The 9,120-nt window shown below is 44.1% G+C and overlaps 2 pseudogenes; one reads left to right on the forward strand and one right to left on the reverse strand.

Annotated features, from left to right (window-relative positions):
- Nucleotides 1–1,216: 1,216 nt before the first annotated feature.
- On the reverse strand, nucleotides 1,217–1,334 carry LOC111745064 (annotated as a pseudogene).
- Nucleotides 1,335–5,589: 4,255 nt separating this feature from the next.
- LOC111745055 lies at nucleotides 5,590–5,708 on the forward strand (annotated as a pseudogene).
- The last annotated feature ends 3,412 nt before the right edge of the window (nucleotides 5,709–9,120 follow it).

A 9,120-nucleotide genomic window follows, 5' to 3' on the forward strand; every position in this document is an offset into this window, starting at 1 on the left:
CCGGGAGGCGGGGAGGGCTGCAGCACCCCCTGCCGGCGCGCCGCCTTACTGCAGCCCGGCCCGCCGTCCTCCCAGGCCGCCGGGGGGACGCGGGCGCGCGCCGCCAGAGCGTCCAGCTCATTTCAAGACCCGCTGCCCCTTCCTACCTAACCGCTACTTGTTTGGACTTAATTCAAGAGAAAGGGGCAGAAGGACCCTTTTTTCCCTGGCGTGAGAAAATGGTGAGAAAGACACATACACTTCTGTGAGGAGTTGCAAACGTTTTCTGTTCAAGGACCGCTTCGGGGTCAAAGATGCTAAAAGTCGTCTCTTGCCACTTTACAGTGCCTCAGGAGGAGCTTCTCTTGTCCATAGGATTCGATTATAAAACATTTAATAGGAAAAGTCTAAGAAGCTGCTTCCTGAAACATCTAGAGGTGCAACCCTAGTCCAGTGTTGTGGGATTCTCGAACAGAGAGACGGGGCACCAGGCTACAAGCCGGAAGCAGCGTTTATTGACCCGGCACTGGCTCAGCGGATTCTTACCCAAAAGCTGAGCCCCGATTGCAACATAATGGGCAGTTTTATACAGTCTTGTCATTCCTACGCAGCTACATATAAGGAAGAACATTAATTGGTTTGCAAGCTATGAGAAAACTGAAGTTAGCCGCAGAGTCCTTGGAAGGTGGGGTGCGGGTGGCAGTCAGGAAACGAACTTGTTGGAGCAGGAAATGGTCAGGCGGGGCTAGGCTGCCACACTAGCTCTGCACCCTCTTTGCTTTCTTCAGTTACCCCGGTTTGCAGTTATTTTCTGTTCGTCTGTGGTCTGTTTGGCCACTAGTCTGTCGGCACCACTGACTTACCTTTAGTCTGATTCCCCAGCATCAGGCCGGGGCCTGGTACGGAGCTGGCTCTCAGCGTAGGTGCGTCGGAGGCAGGAGCCCTCTTAGAAGCTGTGTAAGGTAGGACCTGTTTCCATATGGTTTTCTGGCTGACTCTGCACCCCGTGTCTTTCCCAATCCCCCACCCCGCCGAGATCTCCTCTAACTCCCACGATATTCTCCAGTCTACCTGGAAGCTACATTGTGCCCTCTGTCTGAACTGGACTTACATTCAGTGCATATACGTATATTTTTTTCTTATTATTTTTTTATTTTTTAGGCGAGGCAACCCTTGGTTGACTTCACAGATTGCAAGGACCTTGTCAGTTTACAATCCCTTATTTTTTTATTTTTTACTCCTACAGCACTTGGTCTTCCTAGGTGGTCTTCCATAATGTACTAACCAGGCCCCACCCTGCTTAGCTTCTGAGATCAGACGAGATCGGGTTTGTTCAGGGTGGCATGGCCGTAGACACAGTGCATATATTTTTTGACAAGCCACCAAATCCTTTCCAAGAATGTTCTCGAATCAAGTGTGCAATGAGAAGTGACAGCATACTAAGGGACAAACCTGACCACAGCTGCGCTCTTCCACTGGCTAGCCAGGTCACTCCGGATTGAGCACTCTGTCCTCATTTGTGGAATTCTTAGGAATTATTAGGTATGTGAAGAATAAATGAGATCATAATAGATGTTTATCGAGCACTTGCTATGTGTAGCATGGTTCTTAGAATTTCATTCGTATTGAATCATTTAATCAATGAGATAATGCCAGTAGGATGCTTGGCTCAGTGTGTAGCATAAAATAAATGGTATAGATAAAAAGTAGCTTTGAAAAATTATTCAGCGAGAAAAGAGATCACAGATGTAAGCTTCTTGGTGCTACTTTAGCCTGTTGGAGGTACTAGTTATCACAGCAGTCAAAATTTTTCCTTTACTACGTAGGTGAAAACCGACATAGTAGTTAAAGGTTGCATTTTTAATTGCTTTTTAAGCTTCTTGGTGTGATGTATTTTAAGCTTAAGAATTTGTCAAGTCATTATTGTAAGCTTCATAAATTTCATTAGAATAGTTATATTTCATCGTTATTGATTTATAATGCATAAATATTTTTTAAATTGAGCTAAATACCTAAAACTTATTGTAGGATTAAATAAAATAACATATACAATATTTAGTTTTGATACAGCAATATGTGCTCAATATATGACAACTGTTATTATTATTACTATTATCAGCTTGACCTCTGAAATAAACAGTTAAAATAAAAACATCTGTGAGAGATATAACTTATTTTAAAATATTCTTGAATTAATTAGGGCCAACAAGTACAATGTGGAAACATGAAATGGGAGATACCAGTTGCTGTTGTTCAATAGAATATTCTGAAAGAATGTCTGTTTTTTAAAGGAGATAATGTACACCTGCACAGCTCCAAAGAAACCTGCTAGGTCTGTGGCTACTGTGTTCTAGACACAGGCCTTCCTTGGGAAAGTTGTGTATTTAGTTTTGGTATCTCTCAGGCTTTGAGCGTTTTAAGCACCTGTCGAAATGAGTAATCAGAAATGTTTCAAAATATGTGTTACTCACGAGAACACTAGGTGAAGGTTGCAGGATTTTAAATTTTGCAAAGGCAACAAGTCTCCTATCTATAAGATAAAAGTTCGTTTATTTTGGAGGCTGGCGTGAGTTGGTTTTATGGGTGCTTTGCTTCTGTTTATGAAGACATTTCATAATTAAAGATAAATCTAATTATGAAAAAGAAGCGTGTTTATTTAAATGCCAAGTGTACCCAGTTTCCATGAATTTTGGGTTTTGTTTTCCTTTCTTTTGGTAGGAAGATAAATTACTGAAATTTTAAACAGGAAGCGTGTGAGGGAAACCTCTGTGCGTGTCTGTCTTTGTCTCCCCTTCTTTCTCTCTCTCTGGCCTCTTTTCCTCTCCCGCCCACCCCCTCAGACTTTATCTTCCTCCATCCCTCTTCCCCTGTACACATTTTTTGTTTCATTGTCTTTTTTAGAAAAACTTAAAACAAGCGATGAATGTTTTCTCTTTGGCTTAAAAGGACTATGTGCTCAGTGCAGTACTTTATTTTTTCAAATGTGAACAAATTTGTTACCAAGTTGCCGCGGATGCTGTCTTCACGTCTTTATGGACAGATTTGCTCTGCCCGAGACAGCGTGAGGATCGGGCCCGGCTAAGGCCACTCACTAGCTCTGTGATCTGGAGCAAGCTACTCAACCTTTCTGTGCCTCGGGTTCTTGTCTGAAAAATGGGTACAATAAAGTCTCACTCCAGAGAGCCTTGAGGGCGGAATGTGTTAATCAGATCAAGGAGTTAGAATGTGCCTGGCATTCAATACATATATCCTAAAATTCTTACAGTATTTGTTTCTTGACTTCAAAAAGCATGGCCGAGCATGTTTCTCTTTCCTTTTAAAGAGAGTTATGGAAACTCTATAACAGACAAGGCCGAGAGTGCACCTGGAGCGTGGCCCCTCCCACGCTGTCCCCAGCCACCCAGGCCCATACCCGGCACTTCCCACACTTTGTCTTGGTGAGCACGTGTCAAAGACAAAGCCAGACATTAGCGAATGTGGTAAAAACAGGCGCTGTTCTGTCACCGCTGCACTGGGGACAGAGCTGAGCTCCATTCTGATCTGTGCAGAGGTGAACGGGCATTTTAAAGGGAAAATGAGGGAGGAGGGAGGGGAGCAAGTCGGAGAAGTGGAAAATTACAAAAAGTGAGTAAGAGGGTTGGTCGGTGCCCCTGCTCCAGGCCAGCTGTGTCTGTTAACTGGCAATTATGGGAGTTAGGTTTCTGCCCTCCCACTGAGACTGGGGGACCAGGGGCCCTATCCCTCCTCATGGTGATGTTCCAAATGAATGGCCTTCAGGTCCTTGACAGTGACACTCCTGGGTTGTGGGAGACACACATACGTGTCGAAGGGACAGAGGACAGACTTACAAATGTAAACTTTATAAAATAACTGCTCAAAGTGGGGGTTCGGGGTTTATCTTCCAGTGTTGGCTGAAACGAATGGTAAATTTTCGGCAGCCTGAGTCTTCTCAAGTGGGCGTTTTGAGGGGCCGGGGTCCTCATCCTAGGGACAGCCTTGAGCTGCTGGAAACCACGCTAGTGTTCATCTAAGACGAACACTAGCCAAAATCGATTATTGTAAAAAATTGCAGTTCTCATAGGCCAAGGGCGAGTTCTAGAGGAGAAGGGGCTCCCAGGAGCTTGGCTAGAGTTTGGTCGAGGACAGAGAGGCTTTGTCACATTCCATAGCAACCCTGCAGAGCTGCCTCCTTCCTTTTCATGGCTGATGACCCCCTATTTATTGATGGACATTTGGGGACAGTGTGGTGAAGGTTTCATAAACCCATGCTATCTTCAAGAAAACAAATTTAAGATGAAAATTGTTTTTTTTTTTTCCCCAAAAAACGATCAATGCGGCATGTAAAGAAATAGATTCATAATCAATCTGAAGTTGAGTTGGTTTTTTTTAAAGACTTCTGAACTAGCACCCCTCTCCTAGGACTAACCTGTGTGGTGAATGGATTATTGCCTCAGACGCCGAGCCCTGCTGCCTGGGTTCAAATCCTGGTTCTGACACTGAAAACCTGTGTACTTGTGACAAGTCACTCTTATCCTCCCTTTGCCTCAATGCCCACATGTGTAAAATGGAATACTAACCTCAGAGAGCTATTGTGAAAATTTAGTTAGTTACTCCATGTAAAGCCCTTAATAATTTGTTAACCGGCTGAATCCAACATTTTCCCTTCCTCCCACACTCAGGCCTAGAGGAGCACTGGGAAGGATCAAGGATCGCAGCGTTGTGCTTCTGAGTCTCAGTCTGCAACATCCATCCTGTTTCTATACCTTGAAAACCTCTCCAGAATTCACCGATCATTGCAAATGTACCTATTCCCTAAACCTCTTGCTGATCGCACTGCCCCGCCATGAGGATCCTATGTATATCATCGAATTTACTTTGGTTCTGCATGTGTCACAGCTTGTGGGTTCTTGTCTAATCTTAGCGCCCCTTCTCTTCAACCCTCCCAACTCAACAAACCTACTATAAGCATTTGATGAGGGTCTAGGCCTGTGTGGGACACACAGATGGAGTAAGATTGATGCTTTCTTTCACAAAGAGCATACAGTTCCATTGTGGCCACTAGATTCTAAAGCTTTTCTCAAGCAGCAAAGGAGATAGCACAGGTAACTGGCTTGTTTTCAGTGCATGTCCTGGCATTCTGGAGGAGTCGATATCTTCAAGAAAGGAGGGATGGGTTTGAGATAGGTCTTCAAGGATGTTTAGAGTTCAATAGGTGGCCTTGGCAGGAGGCAGGTGGCTGGGGCAGGATGAGGAGCCAACTTGTCTATGGAGAGAGAATTCCTATTTGGGGTTGGAGAAATAGGGTGGGACCAAATTATGGGAGGGGGCTCTGGAAACTAAACAGCTCTTTAGATATGACGAGAGAAGAAATAGCCCCTGTGTATCTTAAACAAAGTCTTAGGTAAGTACAGCCTACTACGACAAGGCCCTGTGCCGGATAAGATCGGTGGAATTGTGAGCCTGGAAATTTTTCATGAGAACCAGCTTATCTCGATTTTCATCCTTAAAAAAAACACTGACTTGGACGTGGTTCCATAGTGTAGCGGTTAGCAAGTCTGCTTTACACGTAGAAGGTCCTGGGTTCGCGCCTCAGTGGAGCCACGGTCCATGGTCTACAGCCATGGTACTCTGAACAAGCCCGATCCTGTCTGATCTTGGAAGCTAAGCAGGGTCGGGCCTGGTTAGTACTTGGATGGGAGACCACCTAGGAAGACCAAGTGCTGTAGGCATAAAACAAAACAAAAAAACCGCTAACTTCTACTACACCAGTCACACCTGATACTGGCCTTTCTTTTCTGGCGGTGTTTCTTCCGTGAATCAGGACCCGGCACGTTCTCCCTTTCAAAGGCACATTGCCGTTACTGAAGAGTTAGGCGTTTGCTCATTAAATATTGAAATCCTACTGCATGCTGGATACTGATGGAAAGGGAATCCTACTGCATTAAGGGCTACAGATAAACAGGGATGTACAATGTATTCTCATTTTTGTGGGCTCACTGTCTGGTTGCAAACTGATATATAAACACATAGAGTAGACCAAGAGTTGGCAAACTTCGTCTGTAAAAAGCCAGATAATAAATATTTTAGGCTTTGCAGTCCTACGGTCTCTGTTGCAAGTTCAGCTCTGTCGCTGTAGCATGAAAAGCAGCCATGGACAATAAATACCTAAGTACATGAGCACAGCTTTACCTGTGGACACTGAAATTTAAATGTTGTATAATTTTCATGTGTCACAGAATTTCCTTCTTTAGATTTTTGTTCAACCATTTAACAACATAAAAACCACACTAAATTCACAGGCCGTATAAGAACCGGAGGCAGACCAGCCCGTAGTTTGTTGACTCCTGCGGCAGACTGTGATAAAGATGCTAAGTGGACAGAGCAGGCAGAGGATGCTTCCAGGAGGAGAGAATTTTACACAGACTTTGAAAAGTAAGCATTCGTATGCCCGGGGTCAGTTTGCGGGGTCAGGGCGGGGGTAGATAAGGACAAAGGAGGAGCCATTTTCCAGGCTCCTTGAGCAAGGACAAAAGGACGAAAAAGCCTGAAGTGTGTGGCACGTCGGGAACCATGAACGGTTGGTGTGGCTTGAGCACAGGTAACAGGAAGCAGGGGAGTGGCTGGAAGTGAGCAAAGACATTAGGCCAAGTTTTACGAAGGGCCTTTATTGGCATGCCAGAGAGTTTGGCTTTTATTTCATAGGCAATGGAAACCTGGGAAGTTTCCCAGGAGGGAAGTAGTTCAAAGTGGATCTGTGTTTTAGGCAGACATTGGGGACAGGGGCACAGAGGCTGGGTTAGAGGAGGGGACCCGGGCGGGGCTGTCCTGGTAGCAGCTGGGGAACTGGGCGTAATGGGGAGTCGTGAGCAGAGCCAGAAAGGAAAGAGGCTTTACACAGAGTGCAGGGAGTGAAGCCAAAAGCTGGGAGCCAGATATACAGCCTGGCAGGGCATTGCCTGCAAGAGCTGGACGAATCTTTGGGGGAAAAGATGTCATTTTTTAAATGATAAAAACAACATATAATAATTGTAAAAAAGTGAAGCAGGACATTTATAGAGAGAGAGAGTCCTCCCTCTAGAACCAGACATTCGGAGATTTACAGAAATGGGAGGCAGTGCCTTCCCCGTGTGTGGGAGGGGAGGAGGTTGGCGTTTCCTTAGGCCTAAGACCCTGCTCGGCCTCCATGCTCTGCCGGGCTGGCTTTGTCCTCTCCTCAGGGCCCCCAGCCCGTCTGCTTCCCTTTCCATCAGTGCGTGCTCGTCGCACTGGACATTTCCAGTTCAATTTCTTATCTATGTGCCTCTTTGTCTCTTCCACTAAACGGGCAGTCCCCAAGCATTTTGGTTTCAGGACCCGTTCACACTCATAACAATTGAGGACCAGAAAGCTGAGCAGGGTCGGGCCTGGTTAGTACTTGGATGGGAGACCACCTAGGAAGACCAGGTGCTGTAGGCATAAAAAAAAAAAAAAAATCGAGGACCCAAAAGAGCTTTGGTTTATGTGGATTACATCTAATGATATTAAAGCTGAGAAAGTTAAAAAATATGTATTAATGCACTTGAAAATAATAATAATGTCTACTGAATATTAACATAAATAGCATGTTTTTACGAAAGATCATTATTCTCCAAAACCAAAAAAATCTATATTGAGTAGAGTAGTATTGTTTTCTATTTTTGTAAATCTCTTTAATTTCTGGTTAAGAGACATAAAGCTGATAAGACATATTAATTACCTATCGGTGCCTTTGCTCGTAAGGTTTTTTTTTTAATGGTAAAATATACGTAGCACAAAATTTACCATTTTAGCCATTTTTAAGTGTAGAGTTCAGTGGCATGAAGTACATAGCCACTGTTCTGCAGCCACCACCACCATCATCTCCAGAACTTTCTCATCTCCCCAAACCGAAACTCTGTTCCCGTTAAATATTAACTCTAACTCCCCATCCTCCTGCCCCTCTTCTGCTTATGGTTTTGTCCACACAACAGAGGTGGCTATCCGCTTTCTGGAATAATTTTTTTCTTCTCCCTAATTTAGATTTCCAGATCTACTGTTGGTATCTACTGTTGGTATCACTGAAGGCAAACATTTTGAATGTCTCTACGTGAGGCCTCGTGCTGGCACACAAGCAGCACGGGATGTTCTGTGCCTTCAGGTAGCTTAGTTTTAGCTAGATGGCAGTGTCAGAAGATCAAATGCAATTTGTGTGAAAGTACGTATTCATTCAGAAAATGTCTATCGAATGTCTGCATTTCATTGATTGCAAAATGCCCGTTTTTTCACATTCTAACATCTCTCAAATGGGGATGAATTTTACTATCAATGGATATCATATTTTAATCATCAGAGGTTTTTTTCTTTCTTAGTGGTACATAAAATAATGGTGCATTTGATAACCGAAAGCATCATCTTAGGTACGAAGGAATACAGTTTGTGTCAGATGCCTTTCAAAGTGCCGATGACACTACAGTGATCAAAAGAGACAAAAAGTACAGCAGATGATATATAGCAGGCACTCACTGGATCTTAGTTCCTTCTTTCTTTTAAAAACCGGCAAGCATGCACCTAAAACCCTGCTTAGGACTTTGTGCATGGCTGTCCCCTCCTCCACGGACATTTGCTTAGGCATTTGCGGTCTGGGATACAATAGGATAAGTGCCTTCTGCAGAGAAACAAAAATACTAGTATCTTTCATTTGGTTGGCATTCTGCGATTTACACAGCATTTCAACATGCATGATTTAACCAATATTTGCTGATTGAGTGAATTTTCCCATGGGATCACAGTATCCCTTTGAGACAGACCGGTGAAGTTGCATCACCATCTGATGCAGACAAAGGACTTGTCCAAGGTCACCCGCAATAACCCAGGTCTGACTCTGGTACTGATACACTCCATGTCCGGCTCCTGTCAAGTGTCTCTTGTGTCTGACCAGTAAATATGCGGGAAACCTTAGCCTTTCTTCTTCTAATCAAGGGTCGATTCTGAGATACCACCCAGCTTCGAGGTAAGTAGAATAGTTCAAGGTGGAGGCTACTTTTTCTGAAGTTTCAAAATAAACCATAGAGCCTTCTGGCCGGTTCATATATTCATAAAACAACTTGTATTCCTCAGAGGTAAAACGGAAGCTTTTATGGAGAG

This window comes from Pteropus vampyrus, unplaced genomic scaffold (genome assembly GCF_000151845.1).
Source record: "Pteropus vampyrus isolate Shadow unplaced genomic scaffold, Pvam_2.0 Scaffold145, whole genome shotgun sequence".
Lineage (NCBI taxonomy): Eukaryota > Metazoa > Chordata > Mammalia > Chiroptera > Pteropodidae > Pteropus > Pteropus vampyrus.